Consider the following 26,869-nt stretch of genomic DNA (forward strand, 5'->3'; position numbering starts at 1 on the left):
GTGGTTCCTTGGTTTCTATTTTTGTCTCTTAGACTGAAACTCTTGAATTTCATGCAAATGTCAGACTCCTCCTGCTCCCTCAGCTTCCTGTGGCCTGAGATTACAAATATAAATCTGATGTGGTCTCTTTTTTCAGAACATCTCCATTGTAACCATCTACATATGCCTGGATGTTCCCAATCTCCTAGAACCAGGACTTAACAGGGAATAATCCTAATGATTTCTTGAGCCAACATTATCTCTAAGGGATTCAGGTCTGGTCTTTTTCTCTCAAGATTTCTTCTTGGATCTCCTTCATTCCTTCAGCCAAACTAAACTCATGGCCTGTTTCCTACCCTGCCCTGGACAAGCTTTAGTGACATGTGAACTTGTCCTCAGGATACGAGACAAAGCCTACTCACCCCAGATGATACACAAGTGACAGAAACAAAGACAACTCTCCACACAAATCTAGCTGGTGAACCAGTGAGATATATTAGGGTTCCTAAAAATCATATGTTCAATCTTTTTTGGTTTTGGTGTTTTGCTTTGCTTTGGGGATTTTAGTTGGTGTGGGTTATGTCTGTTTCATACAGGGTCTCACTATATACCTCTGGGTGTCTTGGAACTCACTATGTACACCAGGAGATATCAACCAACCATTCCACCTCCAACTGTTGAGAACAGTGTGGTCCTCTATGACAAGCAATATTGGAAATGTATCAGTGGTTATATCCCTGGAAAAAAGCTTTGCACTGTAACATTTACTTGTCTATAGTTCTGATGGGTGAGGAGTGGCAAACATAGGGCAACTTGAGTCCACTGCAGAGTCCAAGCCTGCCTGAAGCATCCATAGGCTGTCTGATGTCAAGCAGCTCAGGTAGGTGAAAGACACCTACAGGGCAGCCTGGGACCTCATGGTGCAGCCTGCCTGAGGAACCTAATGCTCTCCCAGGACCCTAGTTGTTCAGGAGGACCAAAGAACCCCATAGATCACCCTGGGTTCTCATGGTGCCATATGATGATGAGCAAGTATATGGTGGTAAAATGTGAGAGGAAGAGAGGAGGAGAGGTTCATGTGCTGTGGTGAGAGGCCGTTCTGAAGAAGTGAGAGCAGGGAGGATGGGCAGATGCTTCTACCAGGGCTATGCTGATCTGGATAACCTGTGCTGCCACCCAGGCCATGTTGACATCCAGCCTGGAAGCACGTCTACCTTCAACTGTGTTCCTAATACAGTTGAGGTTGGTGTTGTCCATGACCCACAGCGCCAGCAAAGGCCACACAAATGCCCAGGGACTAGGTGACCTCTTGTGGCCATTTTGGTGTTCAAGGCATGCTGCCACTGGGGCCATGGTGTCCTCTGCATCAGGGCTGCTGATGAGAACATTGTCTGGGTATGTAGCCTTACCACAGCCAGGGTCTGTGTTGATGTCCATGGCTACTGATATCATTCAAGGCAATACTGATGTTAGGGGTCTGGGCTGCCACATGGGGCCATGTTGGTGTCTGAGGGGCACACTTCCACAGGGGCCATTTGATCTGAGTAGCCTGTGCTACCACCTAGGGCCATGGTGATATCTGAGCCTGGGCTGCTGCTAAGGATCATGTCTTGTCTGTGGTCCTATCACAGTTGATGTCTGTGTTGTTCATGGCCGTGGTGCCACCAAAGGCCAAAAGGATGGCCAGGGTCTAGACCACATCCTATGACCATGTTGGTGTCAAAGGGAATTGCTTCTGATGGGCCAAGGTGTCACCTGTGCCTGGGCTGTTGCTGAGGACCATGTCTGGGTCTGTGGTCCTACTGCAGCCAAAGTCTGTGTTGATATCTGTGGCTCCTGACACCATCAAAAGCAGTGCTGATGCCAGGGGTCAGTGCCACCAGCAGTGGCCATGATTGATTCCTAGGGCCTTGCTGCCATTGGATCATGCAGTGCAAGTGGAGTGCACAGCCAGTTGGGTGCAGGCATTGGCTGCTGCTGTGGATCAGGAATGGGTCTTGGACCCAACAGCAGCCAGGATCTGTGGTGCTGTTCACAGATTGTGTTGCCACAGTGGGTGATAGGAACTAAGCGTTTTGAAATCCAATGCCATGCTGAGCCAGCTCTGTCCCTCCCTGACCCTGCCTATTAATGGACACTGGAGATCTGGCACTGTCTCCCCATGGGAGAGCAGACTCTAGCATTCAGGAGAAATTACCCCAACACTCACCACAGGCATGGCAGACCTGGCCCTAGTGGTATTGGCCAAGGAGTGCTGGCTCTGCCCTTGCCCTGAGCTAATGTCCCAAACCAACCAGCTCTTCTACCACTCAGACACACATTCTGGGCCCGCCCTAACAGCTATCCCATCCATGACTTTCTGAAGTGCATGAAGGGCTGGACCTGCCGAATGATCACCACAGGATCTGTATAACTCAGGCCACAAACAGCTGTCCAAGAGATGTTTCTATGGTGGCCCAGTGATGAAGGTGGACCAGGAACCAGAGGCTGAAACCAGACTCATTGCAATGAACATATTGTGGGTGGGCTGATTGGACAAAAGGGGTGTACTGCATGACAGACCACATCTCCTGATGCACTAGGATAAATGAAGAGGTGTTGGAAAGATGGAGGAGTGAGCTGGCTGTTATGTTTGTTTTTAATTTATTTGGAAGACCCTACTGCAGGAGTTGAGGGTAGATATTGAGGGACTGGGAGATGAGCAGAATTGGGGTGCATGATGAGAATCTTCCAATGAATTGAAAAATAATTATGTTTTAAAATAAATAAGTATATTATCAGAAACCTCACAAAGTGTGTGTGATGTATACTGACTGGATTGAGAGTGCAATGTTTTGGGGGCATCATTGTATTTTGTCATTCTTTAATTCTGTAATTGGAAATGAACTCACTATTTTCTGTTGTTGTTGTTGTTGTGTTGAGACAAATTCCTTCTTCATAATAACAACAACCTCCAACAAAAAATGTGCACATAAAGCACAATGAAGATTATAGTGGTTTATAATAAAGGAAAATATCACATGGGACTGAGGAAAATTAGAACATATAAAGAGATGAAGACCCAAAACTCACTGGTGGGACGTTATGTTCCCCACATTATAGAATGAAAAGAAAGGAAGGAAAAATCTTCAAATCCACAGCAAGGTAGAATGGAAAACCTTTAATGTGGTGGTAGAGGAGACAGCTGCCACAATATTCAGGCCTTTTTCTGCACCCAAAATAGTTGTATTTCCTAGATCATTTCTCACAACTGATGCCCAATATTAAACATGGAATCTTTGGGTAAACAACACTTGAGATTCTCAAATTTATTTCCCAGACTTGGTCACGAGGAAAGGACTATGGCTGTCTCTCTTCTTCACTTCTAGGATGCATTCAAGGACCTTCTCTGGCTGTGGCAAGCCTCAAACAGCACAATCCCAAGAACTATGAGGATTAAGCCAGCTATGACCATCCGGATGGGGTTCTCCACTATGTGATCCGGGGACTGTGAGGCTGGAGATTGTGAACATAGAGGTCAGAACCAACCAAAGCCACCATAAGATGACTGAATTTTCACTCTGATAGCTCCCTCCCCTGTCTACTTCCAAGCCCTAAGCAGAATTCTGGTTCCATACCATTAGCAGAATTTTCCTTCCTCATCTGACATGTCTTCTGACATAATTTGTGGTTGGCTTATGGTCTCAGGCATCCCTGAGAAAAATAGATTTGCTGGGTGTGTGCAGTGCTCAAGAGAAGTGATTCTTTCTGTCAAGTTTCATCTTTTATTTTCTACAAATTCACATTATTCTCATCACATAACATCATGAAAATGTGGGAAGAACTCTTTCTCTGCAGTAGCAGTGTCCTCCTCTTCTTTGACTTGATTTCTTCAGCCTGACTATGCTCTGAGTTCAGAACTGCTAGTCAAGCCTCTTCTTTGAAAAAGTTTTTATCTGATTACAGAGAGCTCAGATGGAAAAAATGTCATTTCTGCCTTCACAGTAGAGGAGCTTCCTGTGCTCCTAGCCCAGTCTGTAGTATAGAAGCCAGGAAGATAATACCCCCAGGAAAATAACCTGCACTGACTCAAGAGCTGAGAACCCAAGATCTTGCCACAGAGTCTTATTCTCAGGGTCCCCTGAATATCAGGTGGTCAAAATAGTGACAGTCTGGGCTTCCCTTCCTGCACCACCCCACAAGGTTGCTATGATGACTTCTGTCCTAAAATCATTAAAGAATAGGCCAGTATTAAGCAAGTAAGTATTTATTTTTTAATTAAATAATACTTGTATCCATATCTGGAGAGGCTATATGGTCTCTAGAAGTGAAACCATTACTGCAGTGTTCCTAACCAAATATAATTTCTAACTTTATTCTAAATGCTTAACCTTATACCCACAGGTAAGTGTTGCTCTCAACCATCATCTAAAAAGCTTATTTCACAAGAGATGTGGGAAATCATGGAGATCCACAAGTATCCAGAGAGTTACAGGCCTCTGACCACACATGAGGGTTATTTATATAGTATCTGTAACATCTGAAGGGCTCATTTTTGCTGGATGTCACAAAGGTCTCCAAAACTGGTCAAAATGGGAATAAGTGGAGTAGGTGTTCCCAGTCCAAACACACACTTTTTTTGTTGTTCAAGACAGGGTTTCTCTGGGCAGCTCTTGCTGTCCTGGAATTCACTTTGTAGACCAGACTGGCCTTGAACTCAGAGATCCACCTGACTCTGCCTCCCAAAGGCTGGGATTAAAGACATGTGCCACCACTGCCTAGCCAAAATGGATACTTTTAAAACACAAATATTATACCTAAGATTTATGAAACATTAAGGAACTCATCCATCTGGCTCTTAAAATACATTCCATATACCCTCCTGCTCTGAAAGTCCAAACCTCTCATACTCTGGGCCTTCAGCAATTATATTTTGAACCCTCCTTGAGGAAAAGGCTTATACAAAGGATTTCTGGTGCATTGAGTGAATGCGAGACTCCTCACCTGAGAAATGTAGCTCCAAAGGGTCACTGGCGTCTGACCACACATGTGAGGTATTGGTATAGTATCCATAACATCTGAAGGGACCACTCTTGCTGGATGTCATGGAGATCTCAGGAAACAGAGCTAAGGACTGTCCAGTGTTTATGACCTGTGTCTTTGGGGACCTGGAGAAATTCAGATCTTCCCCAGTCAAAATGAATCTATCGTATCCTTTGAAGAGAAACACTGAAGGGTTACATTCCCAACTAAGGTCAACACAGGGCATGGAAAAGCTGACAGAGTAGGTTTGCCATGGTGGACACCTAGAAAAAGAGGACAGAGCCTGTTAAATGATACATTGTCTGCAGCAGCTGGGCTGTGACTGAAAATGTTTAGAGATGTATTTCCTGTGGGGAAAATGTAAAGGGCACAATGTACTCATGCTCACAAATAATATGGGAGAAATAAGAAATGATACTCATGTAGTGTGTCTGCTCAATGGAGGAGATAAATACCTGTTTTCTAGCGAGAAAGCTAGGAATGGATGTTGTTAATACCCAGGTGACCTTTCCATCTGTAGATCCAAACCTCACCTGAATCCCTGAGGATGTTTATCGCAGACTCTCCTTCCCTAGACCTTTATCATTGGCATTCATTAATGAAGCTCATCCTTTGGGGAGATGTCACATATACTTTTTATCCTGCTGACATTGGCATTACCTCAGTCAGAGACAACACCAGATCAAAGGCCCTTAAGATACAAAATCAATCTTCATGTTCAAAAGTACTTTGAGTTGAGTTTTGATACAATTATGCCTGGTTGTTCAAAGGGTTTCAATTACACCAGTAATCTTTTTTTGCAGAATTGTTCTGTGTTTAAATTTACTTGCAATAAATGACTTGGTTTCAGACTTATAAGAGCGTGAACTGGCAACGTCTATGTCAGGCTGATCTGAATTTTTCTTATTACTTCATCTGGGTCATTTCCCTGCAAAAAGCTTTCAGGGTCCCCCACAGGAAAATGTGAGGACTGTGACCCTTTGTGTCCACTCACCTATCACCACCATCTCTAGGTTATCACTGCACTGTGTCCACCCAGCAGAGGTATAACAGTAACAGTAATATCGTCCTGCATTGTGTTCTCTCATGAATGGGATGAAAAACTTGGCCTTGTGATTAGTCACTGGTGCAGTTAATCTGTTCCAGGGTGCTGGGCTTCCTTCTTTATACAGGATATACATTTGGGTTTCCTTAATTCCCTCACACCAGATTAGTCACAGGATTCCCTGAGGTGATCACAGAGCCTGGCTCAGCCGAGATGGTGGATTTCTGGAGGGTCCCTGAAAAGAGTTAAGTGAGAGAGATGTGGGATTTAAACAGTTGTACAGTGAACTGAAACTCAGACTAGACTGTTGAATAGAAGAAGGACACATGGATCCATCTGAAGATCCATATCTTTGCTGACCCTCCCATGTTCTATTATGAAAACATGTCTCATTGGTTTCTGTATCTTGACTCCCACAGTCTGCATCTGTATCTGTGGGCTAATCCACCTGTCCTTCCCTGTGCTCACCTTACATTAGTGTCTCCTGGGGAAACCTGTTTCAGGTTCAGTGTCATTCATCAGAGAGACTGAGGCTTAGACTTAAGACTTAGAAGACCTGAGAGAAAAGGTGTATCCTTAATTAAAATGAACCACTTGTATCTCTGATTTGAGATACATGAGAGGATCACAGAGCCTTCTAATATTACAACAGTGTTTGGCAGTGTAAACAGGGTGGTTTATTTTAGACACCTAGGAGAGATACATATGAAATATTAAATGGGTTCACACAGTCTGGATTGTTCCCCAGACCTGACTTACACATGGGGATATAGTCAGAGCACACTTTTATCTTAAGAGTCACATCTGGGGATCCACATGACTCCAGAGTATTCAAACACTTTTATCCACCAGCTCCATGGTGTCCTGCATTCTGACAAGTGAGCAAAGTTGTGAGAGTAACAGTGATATCAGACTGCAGTGTCATCACTGAAGGGATGGTTAATTTTGTCTAATTCTTGTGATTCTTTTGGGTCTTTCTGCCCAGGGATTCTAGTCTTCTCTCTTTGTGTAGCACATATGTTTGGGTTCTTGAGGTCCCCTCACAACAAATGGTTATAGGACTCTCTGGTGTGATCACAGAGCCAAACTCAGCTGGGAATATGAAGGATCCCAGAAAAGAAGTAGAGAGAAAGGAGGTGCATCTGTTAGGAGAATTGCACACAGAATTTCACCAATGCAGGGACACATAGGCTGATCGGCAAAACTAGAAGGAAACATAAAGACCACTGTAGCCAAAGCTTTCCTGTGTCCTGTCCAGTCGGTAGTCAGTACAAATCTCTCCTTCAATAGCCCGGCCTCTCAATCAATCACCTCACATCAGGTCCTTTCCTAGGATCCTGGGTCACTTGTAATTACAGTCAAAGGAAAGTCCTGTACTTCCTTACCTGAGACCAGAAGCTCTAAGTCGGGACTGGGCACCGACCACATCTGGGAGGTGCTCAAGTAATACCCATAGCATGTGAACCTCCACCTCTGGTTGGGGGTCACAGGACCCACTGTGAACATGGCTCCAAATAGCTCAGGGTGTATATTCTGTGAGGACAAAGCCAGGGAGAACTTCTCATCTTCCTTCATCAGAATGAACCTGTCATATGGATGATGTGACACACATTGAAGGGTCACATTTCCTCCTGCAGTCACCACTGGGCTGGGAAGGGCTGAGAGGGTGACACTTGCTCTGGTGAACTCCTAAGAGTGAAGGGGGCAAGAAACATACATGAATTTGTACTGTGTTTAAACAGACCTTCAGATCAACTCAACATAATGGCAGTTCCCAAATCCGCTTCCTGACAAATATCTGACCACAGACAAAGGCCTCTATTGATTAATTTCAATAATGTTTGCCGTATCCTCATGTGCCCATATGACCCATATAAGAAGGATTTTCCCTCTTCATACATTTAAAAAGGACACCTGCTGTGAACATACTCCTTTTCTCATGGAAAATGCTGGGCTTGTAGAGGGGTCCTCTCACCTGTCACCACAAGATCCAAGTAGTCACTGTGTTCTAATGCACCATTGGGGCTCTTATATTCACACCTATATTGGCCTCCATTGTTCCATTCAATTGATGAGATAGAGAATTTGGCCAAGTTCTCAGTTTCTATAAGGGTTGTTGGTACCAAGCAATCCTGACTTCCTTCTTTGCAGAGACGGTATTCCTTAGCCTCTAAGGGCCCTTGACAGAAGAATGTAACTTGGTTTCCAGTGGTTATCACGTTTCTTGGAACTGCTCTGAGTATAGGTTTAGAGAAGACCCCTGCAAGAAAAATGACAATTGGTTCCCCAAACTCCCTCTCAGCTATGAGCTCTCAGAACCAGGACATTCTCAGGCATCCCCAGCATCAGCCCACACTTGTTGTTCTCAATCTGCTCTGTTCAGGAGTTATCTGTGATCCCCATAAACGATGTTCAATCTGGGACAACTGTGAAGACACTCACCTGCCAATGATGGCATCCAGAGGACCAGATGATTCAGTGCTGCAAAAGAGATACTTGTTTTTGCACTGAAATATCTGAAGGCATCCACTTCCCAGCCATTTAAGCTACTGTGCCTTCCTGATGGCACAAGGCATGGCTGGGGGTGGATTCCTGCTCAGACGAGAATTATCCCTCCCTATCTGGGCATCTCACCTACACACAGCATGGCTGAGAGAAACGTTGTCATGGCATCTTCCAATTGCCACAACTTTGCAGATAGTTGGTCCCTTTACGAAATAAAAAGAAACAAAGTGTATGGGCTATGAAGGCTGTCTTCTCCTTGGTGTCATGAAGATGTAATAGAGCAGCCCTTGAGGAAGACGAACTGCTCTTCCCAGACATATGATGCTTCTTTCTCCAGTGCTGTGGTGGGTTGGGCTACAGAATATGGGGCTTCTTCCTCTTTCTGGTCCTTTAGTTTTTGTGTTGGTTTCTGAGACAAAATCTCTTGAATCTCATGCAGTTTTCAGTCTTCTTCCCCTTATCCCTCAGCTTCATGTGGACTGGGATTACAACCCCAAATCTCATTGTGGTTTCAACTTGCAGAACATGTCCATGTAAAACATCCACTTCTGCCTGAATGTTCCCAGTGACCTAGGACCAAGACATAACATAAAATGTACCTGGAGACATTGTGCTGCAGCCCCCTCACTTGAGGGTTCACACAGATGCCTGGTCTTTTTCTCTCAGAGCTTCTTCCTGCTTCTCCTTGACCATCTTGACCATTTCCTTTACCATCTCCACCAGCCAGACCAAATGTATTGATGTTTTCCTATTTAGACTTAGAGATCCTTTGTAAAAGTTGTGTGAACTTTACCTGGGGAAACATGAGCAATGACTACTCATCCCAACTGTGACAAAAGAAGCAAGAGTCCACATAACTCTAACTGGTTAATAAATAAGTTATATTAGGGTTCCTTGGAAGCATGTGGTCAAATGTCTTTGTTTTTGTGTTTTGTTTCTGTTTGTGTGTTGAGAAAGGATCTTACAATGTAGTTCTGACTGTTCCAAAACTCATTGTGTAGACCAGACAAGATCCACCAATCAGTTTCAACTCCAAACTGTTGATGCCAATGTGCTCCTCTATGCTAAGCAATATTTGAAACTTTTCAGTGGTTATATCTCTGAAAAAAAGCTTTGCCTGAAACTTTAACAGCTGCTAGTTCTGAGAGAAGAGGAATAGCCTCAGAACCCTCTACATTGTGAAAGAATACTGCTGTGTGTAATCAGAGCTACAGACACTTCAACAAGGCCAAAGGTCATGTCATGCCTGGGAAGCAGTGATTCACAACAAGGGAAGATACAGGTTGATGCTCCTGGGAGGATATAACAGAAGGGCCACACTGAGCACCTGATCTATGAGTTCTTCTGGATGAACACAGAGGAAATTATCAGGCTGTCTTGAGCTTTCTATTGTTGTGATGAAATGCTATGACCAAAAGGCAAATTGGGAAGGATATTGTTTATTTGGCTTACACTTCAGCATTGCTGTTCATCACTAAAGAAAGTCAGGACAGGAACTCAACCAGGGCAAGATCCTGGAGGCAGGAGCTGATGCGTAAGTCATGAAATGTACTGCTTGTAGGCTTGCTTTCTCTGGCATGCTCAGCCATGCTACTTTTTATTTATTTATTTTTTATTTTACAACACCATTCAGTTCCACATAATAGCCACAGATTCCCATGCTCTCCACCCCCCTTCCCTCCCCCCAGCCCAACCCCAAATCCACCTCCTCCAGATCAAGGTCTCCCCCTAGGACCGGGATCCACCTGATAGACTCAGTTCAGGCAGGTCCAGTCCCCCCTTCCCAGACCGAGCCAAGCGTCCCTGCATAAGTCCCAGGATTCAAATAGCCAACTCATGCAACGAGCCCAGGACCCGTCAGCTATGCTTCTTATAGAACCCAGGACCACCAGCCTGGGGATGTAACCATGCAGCATGGTGTGCTTCCCCTGATCACTAATTCAGAAAATGCCTTGCAGCTGAATCTCATAGATGTATCTCCTCAGCTGAGGCTCGTTCATCTGATGTCTCTAACTTGTGTCAAGTTGACATAAAAAAAAAACCAGCCAGTACACCTGACTGCTTATGAAGTATACCCACAAACACATCACTATTAAGCCACATCCTTTCCTTACTTGCTCATCACCAACATCTTACATAACTTAAAAATCTCCTCGGCTATTGGTTCGTAGTTCATGTGTTTCCCTTAGTTTGACTATTTGTCTCTGTACTTTTTCCAACCTTGATCTCAACAATTCTTGCTCATACAATCCCTCCTCTTTCTCGCCAATTGGACTCCTGGAGTTCCACCTGGGGCTTGGCAGTGGATCTTTGCATCTGCTTCCCTCAGTCATTGGATGAGATTTCTCTCACGACATTTAGGGTGTTTGGCCATCCTATCATCAGAGTAGGACAGTTCAGGCTTTATCTCACCCATTGCCAGTAGTCTATTGTGGAGGTATCTTTGTGGATTTCTGGGGGCCTCTCTAGCACTTTGCTTCTTCCTATACTCATGTGGTCTTCATTTATTCTCATGGTCTCTTATTCCTTGTTCGTCCTCTCTGTTCTTGATCCAGGTGGGATCTCCCATTCCCCTAAGCTATCTTTCCCTCGAACCTTGCCCTTAATTACCCCCAGTAACATCCAGGTTCTTCATGTAGATCTCATCCATTTATCTGTCATTGGGTGATCCCTGTGTCTTTCTTAGGGTCCTGTTTTTTAGATAGCCTCCCCTGGAGTTGTGAGTAGCAGTCTAGACATCTTTATTTTACATCTAGCATCATCCTATGAGTGAGTACATACCATGTTTGTCTTTCTGAGTCTGGGATACCTAAGTCAGGATGATGTTTTTCTAGTTCCATCCATTTGCCTGCAAACCTCATGATGTCATTGTTTTTCTCTGCTGAGTAGTACTCCATTGTGTATATGTATCATATTTAATTTATCCATTCTTTATTTGAAGGGCCTCCAATAGCTGAGGAGCCCCCAACTGGATCTGGCACTCTGGATAAGTGAGACAGTTGATTAACTTGAAGTGTTTGGGGGCCCCCAGGCAGAGGGACAGGGACCTGTCTTTAGTGCATGAGCTGGCTGTTTGGAACCTGGGGCTTATACAGGGATACTTTGCTCAGCCTGGGAGGAGTGGACTGGACCTGCCTGGATTGAATCTACCAGGTTGAGCTGAATCCCCATAAGAGTCTTTGCCCTGTAGGAGATGAAATTGGGGGGGTGGCCTGGGGGGACGGTGGGGTGTGGAGTGGGAGAGGGAGGACAGGAGAATTCATAGGTGATATGTAAAATTAAATTAAATTTAAAACAAATAAAATTTCTGATGGATCCTGAAAAAAGAACTTTTAAAATCTCACAGTCTTTGCAAATTCAAAACATAAATTTTAGTCCCTTTAAAAAAATCTCATAAAATCCAAAGTCTTTTAAAATGCAAAGTCTCTCAAATATGGACTCTAATAAAATAACTTCAATAGGGAAGCATCAGAACACAGTCATGATCAAATCAAAGCAAAATGAAAATTGGAACCTTCCAATATCTGGGATCCATTCACATTGTTCTGTAATTCTCCAACGGACTGGGGTCACTTCTCTGACTCTGACATCTGCAATAAACACAGCTCACATTCTCGGATCTGCCTGGCTCCTCTCCACAAATACTATTGGTCTTGGTGTTTATCCTGTTATACTCACATCTCCAAGCCACAAGGTTCCTCTGCTGCAACTGGGCTTCACTTTTACCAATATCCTCTCATAGACACTCCTCTTGGTGCCAAGGTTCAAATTCTTGGCAAGACCCCTTCAGCCCTGAGCTTTCAACTGCCAGTGAGGGTGAAACTTCACCAATGGCCTCTCCTTTTCTCATAATGTCAATCCTCTGCTGATCTCCATGACCGCTTCATGCCTTCAAAGCCAGAATCACCTGTGTGATTCATACACATTACCAAGTCAGGCTAACTCACTATGTCCAACCTTGGCTGCCTCTAGAACACAGCTTCTCTGTGATCTCAGAAATACTTTCAGGCAGATTTCACCTCAGTAATGCTGGTCTCTTCTTAATCTCTGCTAATATCTTAGCTCAAGCTGACCAGCTTCTATTTTCCCAGTTTCATAAAGGTTTTACTTCAGTAATTCTGGTATCTCGTTAATCACCACTGATTCTTCAGCTCTAGCTGACCCCAACCACAGTATTGCTTTAGTAACTCTTGTATCGTGTTAATCACCAATGATTCTTCAGAACAGGCTAACCAGAACCACAGGATTGCTTTAGTAGTTCTGGTATCTTGTTAATCACAGTTGATTTTTCAGCCCCAGCTAACCAGAAGCACAGGTTCTTAATTTAAAAATAGAAAATGGCCCTCATATTATCTTTAATCTTCCCTCTGATATTTTACAAGCCAATCAGGCCTCCATTTTCTGCACTTCTCTCAATATTCTTATCTTCCAAATTTCCACATGACATCCTACGGAGGTCTCTCAACACCCAATGGCTCTTCTAGTACAAAGTTACAATGTGCTTCCACAATCCCCCCCAAAACATGGTCAGGTCTGTCACAGCAATGCCCCACTGCACAGGTCCTAATTTGTGTTAGCTTGGGTTTCTATTGCTGTGAAAAAACACCATGACCAACAGGCAAGTTGGGGAGGAATGGGTTTATTTGGCTTACTCTTCAGAATTTCTGTTCAATGCTAAAGGAAGTTGGGACAGGTACTCAAACGGGACAGCTTTCTGGAGGAAGGAGCTGATGCAGAGGCCATGGAAGGGTGCTGCTTACTGGCTTGCTACCCATGGCCTGCTCAGCCCAACTTCTTATGGACCCCAGAAGCAGCAGCCCAGTGAAGGCACCACATACCATGGGCAGGGCATTTCCCCTTGATGACTAATTGATTAAATGACTGACATTTGAATTTCATGAAGACATTCCCACAACTGAGGTTCCTTCCACTGATGACTCTAACTTGTGTCAAGTTGACACACACTAAACCAGCCAGAACACAGGGAAATGAAGAAAGAAACATGGTATTCTCATGGTTCTGTATTTGATACTATTCTGCTAAAAAGTCTCCTATAGATTCATTGGTCTTTTCTTACGAACATACATGAATTTTATAGGTACATCATCACAGCATTCATACCACTTTGGTATTCCTTGTTCATTGTTCAGAATCCTTCTGGATTTTGTGAAGGTTGATTTTGATTGAACGCCTATTTATAAACAAATGTCCATTCCAACTTAAATGTTGTTAGCATCTCAACTATGAGCTACAGCATCATGCTGACTGTCTAATATCAGTGTCATTTTCACCACATTTATGATTTCAGGATGGCATGTGACTTGGAGGAGTAAGGATTGGTGAACTTTCAGAGTGTTTTACAATGTACTTGGAAACAAAGTTATTTGGTTATGTAAATGATATGGTGAAAGAAGCTGGGACTGCTCTCCTGGTTTGCAAAAAGTGCATACATTAGGTCTAAAAGGTAAAGGTCACCAAACTACACTCATTAGCTGAAAACAAAAAAGAATTGAAAACAAAGTTCCCCAAACACTGTGTTCAAGGAAGGAGGCTAAATTTGTGCAGGCCTTGGACCTACTTTCGTGATGGATCATTGCAGGAAGACAGACTTCTTCCTCCGTGGTTGGTGGGGTAGGGTCAGGGCTCCAAAGGATTGTTAGTAGCTATGCTCTATCGGCAGATGGGTACTGGGAAAACTGATGCCACCACCTGTTGCCCACATTGACAGCAAAATAGATTAACAAGCTTTTACCCACAGGCATGTTATCTCATATGTTGGTATTAATTTCAGTTTGAAAGTCAGACTGAATCCATCACTGGGAGCAGAATAGCCTGTATCTCTTGCAGATACTCCCACATATTATCTCCATCAATAGTTCTCCTTATTGACCATGAAAATACCAAACTAAAGCTTTGCTTTTCCCTTCAATATGTATCAGTTCATTTTCTGTTTCTAGAGCTTGACAATTGACACTGTATCATTATAAAGAAATGTGGTTAGCTTAGCTGGCAATTTTGAGAGATGTAAATCCAGTGCAGAGCCACCTGACCTGTACATCCTCTGATGAGGATGTTGTTTACTGTGTCACAGAATGCTAGAGGACCTAAAAGGAAATGGCCAGGTACAGAAAGAAAATAATGGATTGTGGACATTGAATTGTGTACGAAAATATTCCAATAGGAATTCATCATGGTCTACGGGAGATAAAGAAATAATGTAGGAGGGAGGTCATCACATGTATATGTTTTTTTATTGGATATAAAGTTAAAGATCTTTCCAGGGCAGAGAGGCTCATGAGAAACAATGTGTTATGTGGTGACATATAATAAGGAAAATATCACAGGGGACTGAGGAAAAGCAGAAAATATACAGAGGTGATGCCCTAAATCTCACTGGTGGGACTAGATGCCCCCTCATATCATGGACTTAAAATGAATGGCAATTCTTCAAACGTCCACAAAAAGTAGAGGGTAAAAGTCGGAGTGTAGTGGTAGAAGAGTTCTTCACCCCAATGTTTGAGAATTTTCCTCCACCTAAAACACATTAGCTTGCTGGATCTTTTCTCACAAGTGATTTACAAAATTAAGCAGTGAACTTTCTTGTAAAATACACCTAAGATCATCAAGTTTATTTCCAAGACATAGTCACCAAACGAGGTATTTAATATTCTCTTCACTTCTAGGATGAATCAGGGTCTTTCTCTGGCTGTGACAAGGCTCAAAGTGCAAAATCCCACGTGTGGCTATTGAGCCAGGCATGCTGATCCAGATGAGGTTCTCCATTGTGTGATCCAGGGGCTGTGAGCCTAGAGATTGTTGACAAGCAGGTCAGGATCACCAAAGCCAGCTTAAGATAACTGGATATTGATTCTGAGCCGTTCCCTCCTCTGTATTGAATTTGACCTTCTGTTTTGATGCTCTAAGCAGAATTTCCTTTATTCCCAGGCATAAGCTTCCTAGGTCAATTACTGTGGGTTAACTTCTGAGCTCACAAAGGTCTGGATCACCTCACCTGAGATTATGATCTGGATGGGGACACTGGAGTATGACAACAGGTAAGGGGAAGAACTTTGAGAGATAAAGCATATGTAAGAACCCCCAAGGTCTGAGGTCACAGCAATCATGGAGGATTCTGCCTCATATTGTGGATCTTCAGACTTTGATCTTTGATGCATGTATGGATGGGCTGCAACTTCCTTGAACAGAAAGAAAGTGTCCACTGGAATTAATGATTGACACCGCAGGGTCACATTCTCTCCTAAGGACACAGTAGTCCCAGCATACACAGGGAGATTAGGTGTGATGGGGGATGTCCTACAGAGAAGACAAATGAGAGTGAAAGACTACAGTCATGTTCTGAGGCCCTGTTTCAGAACCTAGTCTCTATATTTTAACAGACAGCCCCTTGTCCATTCTCTTATCACTACACCTATTATCCCTGAGATGCTCATCATCATTTTGACAATGAATCCCAGGTCTCCTCCCAACTGAACTTGTGTCAGAACTGGTCCATCCTAAGTGACTACATTCCTCACCTGTGATCAGGATGTATAGAGTGTCACTAGGGGCTGACCACACAGAGGATAAGTTGTGTGCACCAAGGCATCTGTACTGACCACCAGTGGAGAAATTCATAGAGCCTAAGATGAAGTTGGCAGGAAATATTCAGCGTGAGGTTGATGGACAGAGACCTGGGGGACATCATTTTCTCACTCCTTGGACAGAGCAAACCTGTTATAATTCATCTCAGAGGAACAGTGGAGAGTTAGGTATTTTTCAAGGGAGGAGACAGAGCCTTTGTATGGTTATCAGGGAGGGCTTTCTTGAGAGCGTGGATGGAGGAAAGATAGGAAGTCTTTCAGCTGGCTCTTGCAATACATTTCATATGCAATCCTTTTCTGAAAGCTCCATGGCCTTTCATACCCTGTGCCTTAGCAGAAAAGAGCTTACTCCAGCCATCCTGTCCACACACCCTCCTTGAGGGTTCAGCAAGGAATATGAGAAAGTGTTTCTGGTATCAAACACCTCACCTTAGACATGTATCTCAAAGGGTTACTTGACTCTGACAACATATGTTGGGTATTACTATACTATCCACAACATCTGCAGGGACAACTCTTGCTGGATGCCTTACAGATGTCAGGAAACAGAGCCTGGGACTGTTCCCTGTGAATGATCTGTGCCTTTTGGGACCTGGAGAACTTTGGATGTGCATTCAAAATAAACACCCTGTAGAGAAACATTGGAGAATCAAATTCCCACATGATATAAACACAGGGATGGGAAAGGCTGACAGAGTAGGTTTGCAAAGCTAGACACCTAGAAGAGAAGAAGGCAGCCTGTTAAATAAAATATAGCTCAAAGTGTGTCCAGCAGATGCACTCTGTCTGTTTACGTATGGTAGAATATTTCCTGAGGAAAGAGGCAAAGGTTGTGACACTTAGTGTCCTCTCTCCTGTCATCAGCAGCTCCAGTGTGTCACTGTGCTCTGGCCATCCAGCAGATTTGTAAGAGTAACAGTGATATTTCCCTGCATGATGTTTTTCTATCGATGCTATGGAGAACATGGTCCTGTTAGCAATATCTTTTGGAGTTTGACTGTCCCCCCTAACTGCGGGTTTATAGAGGACAATGGCAAGAATATTGACAGTTGTTTCCCCAGAACTCCCCCTCAGACAGAAGCTTTCAGACCCAGGAAGTTTCAGGCATGCACAGTATCATCTCATATCTGCTCTTCTCTATATGATCTGTTCAGGAGGGGCCTGTGGCCTCCACCATGGAAGTCCAATCAGGGACAGCTGGAAAGATACTCACCCACTAGCATTGAGTGCCTGAGACTCAGATTCAGTCCTGCAAGAGTTAACTTTGAATGTTTGCACTGAAACATGACCAGGCTCTCCACTTCCAAATGTCTTCTAAGCTTCTGAGACTTCCTGAGGGCCCAAGGCATGGTTGTGAGGTGGATTCACTCTCAGGCTAGAATTCTCCCTACCAGTCTTTGCATCTCACCAAGATACAGCACATATATCAGAAAGGTTGTCATGGCATCTTCCAGGAGTCACAAGTTTGAAGATAGTTGTTCTCCTTGCCAAACGGACAGATACAAAGTGTATGGATGGGTGGCTTCTCCTTCATGTCATGAGTATGAATTATTAGCAGGCCCTGGGAAAGAGGAACTGCTATTCCCAGGCACCTGACTCTTCTTTTCCCATTGCTGTGATGGGTTGGGCTACAGAATATGTGGCTTATGTCTCTTGGTAGTTCCTTGGTTTCTATTTTTGTCTCTTAGTCTGAAACTCTTGAATCTCATGCAAATGTCAGACTCCTCCTGCTCCCTCAGCGTCCTGTGGCCTGGGATTACAAATATAAATCTGATGTGGTCTCTTCTTTCAGAACATCTGCATTGTAACCATCTACATATGCCTGGGTGTTCCCAATGTCCTAATAACAGGACTTACCTGGAAATAAACCTAATGATTTCCTGACCCAACATTATCTCTAAGGGATTCAGGTCTGGTCTTTTTCTCTCAAGATTTCTTCTTGGATCTCCTTCATTCTTTCAGCCAAACTAAACTCATGGCCTGTTTCCTACCCTGCCCTGGACAAGTTTAGTGACATATGAACTTGTCCTGAGGATACAAGAACAATGTCTTCTCACCCAGATGATACACAAGTGACAGAAACAAAAGTCAAGACTCCACACAAATCTAGCTGGTGAAAAATTAGATATATATTAGGGTTCCTAAGAATGATATATTCAATATTTTTTGGTTTAGGTGTTTTGCTTTTCTTTGGGTTTTTTTGTTGGTGTGGTTTATGTCTGTTTCATATAGGGTCTCACTATATACCTCTGGGTGTCCTGGAACTCACTATGTACACCAGGAGATATCAACCAACCATTCCCACCTCCCAACTGTTGAGAACAGTGTGGTCCTCTATGAAAAGCAATATTGGAAATGTATCAGTGGTTATATCCCTGGAAAAAAAGCTTGACACTGTAACATTTACTTATCTATAGTTCTGATGGGTGAGGAGTGGCAACCATAGGGCAACTTGGGTCCTCAAAGTCCAGCCTGCCTAAAGCATCCACGGAGATGCCATGCTGCTCAGGTGGGCTAATGACACTTGGCAGTCTAGGTCATCAGAGTATAGCCTGCCTGAAGCATCCATAGGCTTTCTGATGTCAAGCAGCTCAGGTAGGTGAAAGACACCCACAGGGCAGCCTGGGACCTCATGGTCCAGCCTGCCTGAAGCACCTAATGTTCTCCCAGGACCGTGTGGGTCAGGAGGTCCAAAGAACCCCACAGGGCATCCTGGGTCATCATGGTACCAATATGATGATGAGCAAGTGTATGGTGGTAAAATGTGAGAGGAAGAGAGGAGGAGAGGTTCATGTGTTGTGGTGAGAGGCAGTTCTGAGGAAGTGAGACCAGGGTGAATGGGCAGATGCTTCTACCAGGGCTATGCTAATCTGGATACCCTGTCCCGCCACCCAGGCCTGGATGACATCCAAGCCTGGAACCATGTCTGGGTCTGTGGTCCTATCACAGTTGGGGTCTGTGTTTTCCATGACCCACAGAGCCAGCAAAGGCCACACAAATGCCCAGGGACTAGGTGACCTCTGTGGCCATTTTGGTGTTCAAGGCCATGATGCTACTGGGGCCATGGTGTATGCTGCAACAGGGCTGCTGATGAGAACCATGTCTGGGTCTATAGCCTTACCACAGCCAGGGTCTGTGTTGATATCTATGTCTCCTGATACCCTTCAAGGCAATACCAATGTTACGGGTCCGGGCTGTCACATGGGGCCATATTGGTTTCTGAGGAGCACACTTCCACAGGGGCCTTGTTGATCTCAGTAGCCTGTGCTACCACCTAGGTCCATGGTGACAATTGAGCCTGGCCTGCTGACAAGAACTGTATCTGGGTCTATCAGAGTTGAGGTTGTGATGTCCATGGCACATGGTGCCAACAAAGGCCACACAGATGCCCATCCTATGGCCATTTTGGTATCAAAGGAAATTGCTGCTAATGAGGCCATGGTGTCACCTGGGCCAGGGCTGTTGCTGAGGACCATGTCTGGGTCTGTGGTCCTACTGCAGCCAAAGTCTGTGTTGATATCTTGGCTCCTGACACCATCAAAAGCAGTGCTGATGCCAAGGGTCAGGGCCACCAGCAGTGGCCATGAGTGATTCCTAGGGCCTTGCTACCATTGGGATCATGCCAATGCAAGTGGAGGGCAGAGCCACATGGCAGCAGGCCTTGGCTGCTGCTGTAGATCAGGAATGGGTCTGGGGCCCAACAGCAGCCAGGATCTGCGGTGCTGCTCACAGCTTGTGTTGGCACATTGTGTGATAGGAACCAAGTGTTTTGAAATCCAATGCCATGCTGAGCCAGCTCTGTCCCTCCCTGAACCTAGCATAGCTGGCCCGTTCTATTAATTGACACTGGAGATCTGGCACTGTCTCCCCATGGGAAAGGTGACTCTAGCATTCAGGAGAAATTGCCCCAACACTCACCACAGGCATGGGAGACCTGGCCCTAGTGGTCTTCGCCTAGGAGTTCTGGCTCTGGCCCTTGCCTGAGTGTGTGACCCCAATGTCCCAAACCAACCAGATCATCTACTACTCAGACCCACATTCTGGGCCCACCCTAACAGCTGTCCCATCCATGACTTTCTGAAGTGCATGAAGGGTCGGGACCTGCCAAAGGATCACCACAGAATCTTCATAAATCAGTGCATAAACAGGCTGTCCAAGAGAAGTTTCTGTGAGGGCCCAGTGATGAAGGTGAACCAGAAACCAGAGTCTGAAACCAGACTCATTGCAATGAACATATTGTGAATGGGGATGATTGGACAAAAGGGGTGTACTGCATGACACACCACAGCTCCTGATGCCACTGGCATGAATGAAGAGGTGTTGGAAAGACGGTGGGGTGAGGTGGGTGTTATGTTTGTTTTCTTTGTTATAATAATAATTTGGGGGAGCAGACTGCAGGAGTCAAGGATGGATATGGAGGGATTGGACATAAGCAGAATTGCGGTGCATGATGAGAATCTTCCAAAGAATCGAAAAAGAATTGTGTTTTAAAATAAGTAAGTAAATTAGCAGAAACCTCACCAAGTGTGGGTGATAAATACTGACTGCTTTGAGAGTGCAATGTTTTTGGGGGCGTCCTTATATTTGGTCATTCTTTTCATTCTGTAATTGGACATGTACTCACTATTCTCTGTTGTTGTTGTTGCTGCTGTTGAGTCAAATTCCTTCTTCATAGTGACAATAACATCTTCCCACAAAAAATGTGAACATAAAGCACAATGGAGAATGTAGTGGTTAATAATAAAGGAAAATATCACATGGGGGGCTGAGAAAAATTAGAATATAGAGAGGTGAGGACCCAGACCTCACTGGGGGGAAAATATGTTCCCCCACATTATGGAATGAAAAAATGGAGGAAAAAAACCTTCAAATCCACAGCAAGGTAGAATGGAAGACCTTTAATGTGGTGGGAGAAGAGCCAGCTGCCCCAATATTCAGGTCTTTTTCTGCACCCCAAATAAATTTATTTCCTGCATTATTTCTCCCAAGTGATGCCCAATATTAAACATGGAATCTTCTGGTAAGTAAAACAAGAGGTCCTCAAATTTATTTCCCAAACTTGGTCACCAGGCAAAGACTATGGCTGTCTCTCTTCTTCACTTCTACGATGCATTCAAGGACCTTTCCTGGCTGTGGCAAGCCTCAAACAGCAAAATCCCAAGAACTAAGAAGATCAAGCCAGCCATGCCCATCCGGATGAAGTTCTCCACTGTGTGATCCTGGGGCTGTGAGGCTGGAGATTGTGAACAGAGAGGTCAGGAAAAAGCAAAGCCACCATAAGATGTCCTAATTTCACTGTGAGAGCTCCCTCCCCTGTCTAGAACTTGACCTTCTGGTTCCATCCCCTAAGCAGAATTTTCCTTCCTCATCTGTCATGGCTTTTGACATATTTTGTGGTTGCCTGATTGTCTCAGGCACCCTGAGAAACAAAGATTTGCTGGGTATGTGCAGTGCTCAACAGAAGTGATTAATTTTGCCAAGTTTCATCTTCTTATTTTCTACAAATTCACATTATTCTCATGATATAACATTATGAAAATATTGAAAGAACTCTTTCTCTGCAGTAGCAGCTTCCTCCTGTTCTTTGGCCTGATTTCTTCAGCCTGACTATTCCTGGAGTTCAGAACAGCTGGTCAAGGCTCTTCTTTGAAACAAGAGTTTATCTGATTGCAGAGAGCTCAAATGGAAAAATGTCATTTCTGCCTTCACGGGATAGGGGCCTTCCTTGCTCCCTGCCCAGTCTGCAGTATAGAAGTCTGGAGGATATTAGCCCCACAGACTAGTAACCTGCACTGATTCAACAGCTGAGAACCCAAGATCTAGCCACATGGTCTTATTCTCAGGGTCCCCTGAATATCAGGTGGTCAAAATGGTAACAGTCTGGGCTTCTCTTCCTGCACTCACCCCACAAGGTTGCCATGATGCTTCTGTTTAACATCTAACTCTGTAATCATCACATTGTTGTTAATGCAAACAATGCAATAAAAAAGACATAAACATATGCTTACAGTGTACATGAATGCAGATATGCTCTAACAAGTACTGAACCTTAATCATCAAAGAATAGGCCAGTATTAAGAAAGTAAATTTTATTTTTTAAATTAATCAACACTTGCACCCATATCTAGAGAGGCTATATGGACTTTAAAAGAGAAATGAGTACTGCCAAGTTCCTAGACCAATATAATTTCTAACTTCATTCTAATTGCTTATCCTTATACCCACAGCTAAGTGTAGCTCTCAACCCTCATCTGAAAAGCTTATTTCACAAGAGATGGGGAGAAATCATAGAGATCCCCAACTATCCAGAGAGTTACAGGCCTCTGACCACACTTGAGGTTTATTTATATAGTATCTATAACAACTGGAGGTCTCATTCTTGCTGGATGCCACAAAGATCTCCAAAACTGGTCAAAATGGGAATAAGTGGAGTGGTGTTCCCTGTCCAAACAGACACTTTTATTTGTTTTTCATGACAAGGTTTATCTGGGCAGCTCTTGCTGTCCTGGAATTCACTTTGTAGACCAGGCTGGCATTGAACTCAGAGATCTCCCATTTCCCTAAGCTCTCTTGCCCTCAAACCTTGCTCTTCATTGCCCCCACTCAAGTCCAGGTTCTTCATGTAGATCTCATCCATTTCTCTGTCTTTGGGTGATCCCTGTGTCTTTCTTAGGGTCCTGTTTTTTAGGTAGCCTCCCCTGGAGTTGTGAGTAGCAGTCTAGTCATCTTTGTTTTACATCTAGTATCATCCTATGAGTGAGTACATACCATGTTTGTCTTTCTGAGTCTGGGTTACCTAACTCAGGATGATTTTTTTCTAGATCCATCCATTTGCCTGCAACCCTCATGACGTCATTGTTTTTCTATGCTGAGTAGCACTCCATTGTGTATATGTATCATATTTAATTTATCCATTCTTTAGTTGAAGGGCCTCCAATAGCTGAGGAGCCCCCAACTGGATCTGGCCCTCTGGATAAATGAGACAGTTGATTAACTTGAAGTGTTTGGGGGGCCTCCAGGCAGAGGGACCAGGACCTCTCCTTATTGCATGAGCTGTCTGTTTGGAACCTGTGGCTTACACAGGGACACTTTGCTCAGCCTGGGAGCAGTGGACTGGACCTGCCTGGACTGAATCTACCAGGTTGAGCTGAATCCCCATGGAAGTCTTTGCCCTGGAGGAGATGAAAATGGGAGGTGGCCTGGGGGGATGGTGGGGTGTGGAGTGGGAGGGGGAGGACAGGGGAATTCATAGCTGATATGTAAAATTAAATTAAATTTAAAACAAATAAAATAAAATTTGTTATGGATCCTGAAAAAAATAACTTTTAAAATCTCACAGTCTTTGCAAATTCAAAACATAAATTTTAGTCCCTTTAAAAAAAAATCTCATAAAATCCAAAGTATTTTAAAATGCAAAGTCTCTCAAATATGGACTCTAATAAAATAACTCTAATAAAATAGGGAAGAATCAGAACACAGTCATGATCAAAGCAAAGCAAAAGGAAAATTGGAACCCTCCAATATCTGGGATCCATTCACATTGTTCTGTAATACTCCAACAGACTGGGGTCACTTCTCTGACTCTGGCATCTGCAATAAACACAGCTCACTTTCTCAGATCTGCCTGGCTCCTCTCCACAGCTACTATTGGTCTTGGTGTTTATCCTGTTGTACTCACATCTCCAAGCCACAAGGTTCCTCTGCTGCAACTGGGCTTCACTTTTACCAATATCCTCTCATAGACACTCCTCTTGGTGCCAAGGTTCAAATTCTTGGCAAGACCCCTTCAGCCCTGAGCTTTCAACTGACAGTGAGGGTGCATCTTCACCAATGGCCTCTCCTTTCCTCTCATAATGTCAATCCTCTGCTGATCTGCATGACCACTTCATGCCTTCAAAACCAGAATCACCTGGGTGATTCATACACATTACCAAGTCAGGCTAACTCACCATGTCCAAACTTGGCTGCCTCTAGAACACAGCTTCTCTGTGATCTCAAAAATACTTTCAGGCAGATTTCACCTCAGTGATGCTGGTCTCTTCTTAATCTCTGCTAATATCTTAGCTCCAGCTGACCAGCTTCTGTTTTCCCAGTATCATAAATGTTTTACTTCAGTAATTCTGGTATCTCATTAATCACCACTGATTCTTCAGCTCTAGCTGACCCCAACCACAGTATTGCTTTAGTAACTCTTGTATCTTGTTAATCACCAATGATTCTTCAGAACAGGCTAAGCAGAACCACAGGATTGCTTTAGTAGTTCTGGTATCTTGTTAATCACAGTTGTTTTTTCAGCCCCAGCTAACCAGAAACACAGGTTCTTAATTCAAAAATAGAAAATGGCCCTCATATTATCTTTAAACTTACCTCTGATATTTTACAAGCCAATCAGGCCTCAATTTTCTGCACTTCTCTCAATATTCTTATCTTCCAAATTTCCACATGACATCCTACGGAGGTCTCTCAACACTCAATGGCTCTTCTAGTCCAAAGTTCCAGTGTCCTCCCACAATCCTCCCAAAAACATGGTCAGGTCTGTCACAGCAATAACCCACTACACTGGTACTAACTGGACTTAGTTAGGGTTTTTATTGCTGTGAAAAACACCATGACCAAAAGGTAAGTTTGGGAGGAAAGGGTTTATTTGATTTATTCTTCAGAATTGCTGTTCATTATTAAAGGAAGTTGGGACAGGTAATCAAACAGGACAGGTTACTGTAGGGAGGAGCTGATGCAGAGGTCATGGGGTGGTACTGCTTACTGGCTTGCTACCCATGGCTTGCTCAGCCCACCTACTTATAGACTTCAGGACCAGCAGCCCAGTGAAGGCACAACCTACCAAGGGTGAGAATTTTCCCGTTGATCACTAATTGAGAAAATGACTTACAGTTGGATTTCATGAAGGCATTTCTTCAACTGAGTTTCCTTCCTCTGTTGACTCTAACTGTGACAAGTTGACACAAAAAACCAGGTGGCACACAGGGAAATGGAGAAGGAAACATGGTATTCTCATGGTTCTGTATATGATACTATTTTGCTAAAAAAAATCTCCTGTAGATTTATTGGACTTTTCTTACCGACATACATGAATTTTATAGGTACATCATCTCAGCATTCTTACCACTTTGGTATTCCTAGTTCATTGATCAGAATACTTCTGGATTTTATGAAGGTTGATTTTGATTTAATGCCTGTTTATAAACAAATGTCCATTCCAACTTAAATGTTGTTAGCATCTCAACTATGAGCTACATCATGGTGACTGTCTAATATCAGTGTCATTTTTACCACACTTATGGGTTCAGGATGGCTTGTGACTTGAAGGAGCTAGGATTGGTTAACTTTCAGGGTGTTTTACAATGTACATGGAAACATAGTGATTTCAGTTATGTAAATGTTATGTTTAAAGGGGCCAGGACTGCTCTCCTGTTTTGTAAAGTGTTGCAGGCACATGGATGGATCTAGGAAAAAACCATCCTGAGTGAGGTAACCCAGACTCAGAAAGACAAACATGGTATGTACTCACTCATAGGTGGATACTAGATGTAAAACAAAGGATGACAGGACTGCTCCTCACAAATCCAGTGAGGCCACCTAGTAAAGAGGACCCTAAGAAAGACACAGGGATCGCCCAACAACAGAGAAATGGATGAGATCTACATGAGTAAAGTGGACATGAGGGGGTTAATAAAGGGCAAGGGTCGAGGGAAAAAGAGCTTAGGGGAACAGGCAATCCTGGCTGGATCAACAACAGAGAGGGAGACCAAGGAAAGAGAGACCATGATAATGAATGAATGAAGAACCCATGGGAATAGGAAGTAGCAAAGTGCTAGAGAGGACCCAGGAATCCACAAAGATACCTCTACAATAGACTACTGGCAATGGTCTAGAGAAAGCCCAAACTTACCTACTCTGGTGATTGTATGGCCAGACATCCTAACTGTCCTGGTAGACCTCACATCCAATGACTGATGGAAGCAGATGCAGAGATCCTCGGCCATGCCCCAGGTGGAGCTCCAGGAGACAAATCAGTGAGAAAGAGGAGGGATTGTATGAGTTAGAATTGTTGAGACCTTGATTGGAAAAAGCACAGGGACAAATAGACAAAGTAGTGGAAACACATGAACTATGAACCAATAGCGGAGGATGCCCCAACTGGACCAGGCCCTCCAGATAAGTGAGACAGTGGATTAGCTTGAATTGCTTGGGAGGCCCCCAGGCAGTGGGACAGAGACCTGTCCTTAGTGCATGAGTTGGCTGTTTGGAGCCTGGGACATATGCAGAGACATATTGCTCAGACTGGGTGAAGGAAGGAGGGCACTGGAACTGCCTTGACTGAATCTACCAAGCTGAGCTGAATCCCCAGGGAAGTCCTTGCCCAGGAGGAAATGGGAATGGAGGTGTGGTTTTAGGGGAGGCCAAGGGGAGGGCAGGATGTGAGAGGACAGAGGATATGTATGTACAATTAAAATCAATTATAAAATGATAACAAATATAAAGGTCAACAAACTACACTCATGAGCATAAAAGCAGAACTGAAAACCAAGTTCCCAAAATGCAGACCTTTCTGTGTTCAAGGAAGGAGATTAACATTATGCAATCCTTGGACCTACACTTGTGAAGGATCATTGCAGGGAGACTTCCTCTTCTGTGGAAGGGTGGGTAGGGTCAGGGCTCCAAAAGACTGTTAGTAGCTATGCTCTATCTGTAGATGGGT

General features: G+C 44.0%; 1 protein-coding gene and 1 long non-coding RNA gene across 2 annotated transcripts in view; both read right to left on the reverse strand.

The window, feature by feature from the left end:
* The window catches only part of LOC114686725 (leukocyte immunoglobulin-like receptor subfamily A member 5), a 305,493-nt gene that overhangs the window by 109,906 nt on the left and 168,718 nt on the right, over positions 1-26,869 (reverse strand). The gene's annotated exons all lie outside the window — the stretch shown is intronic.
* Positions 8,042-8,979, reverse strand: LOC114688935. The gene is made up of 3 exons (XR_003733823.2): positions 8,681-8,979; positions 8,489-8,527; positions 8,042-8,306 (listed from the first exon to the last, which is right to left on the reverse strand). It is a non-coding gene; the product is annotated as an uncharacterized LOC114688935 (long non-coding RNA).

This window comes from Peromyscus leucopus, chromosome 1, assembly GCF_004664715.2.
Source record: "Peromyscus leucopus breed LL Stock chromosome 1, UCI_PerLeu_2.1, whole genome shotgun sequence".
In the NCBI taxonomy this organism is placed as follows: Eukaryota; Metazoa; Chordata; class Mammalia; order Rodentia; family Cricetidae; genus Peromyscus; species Peromyscus leucopus.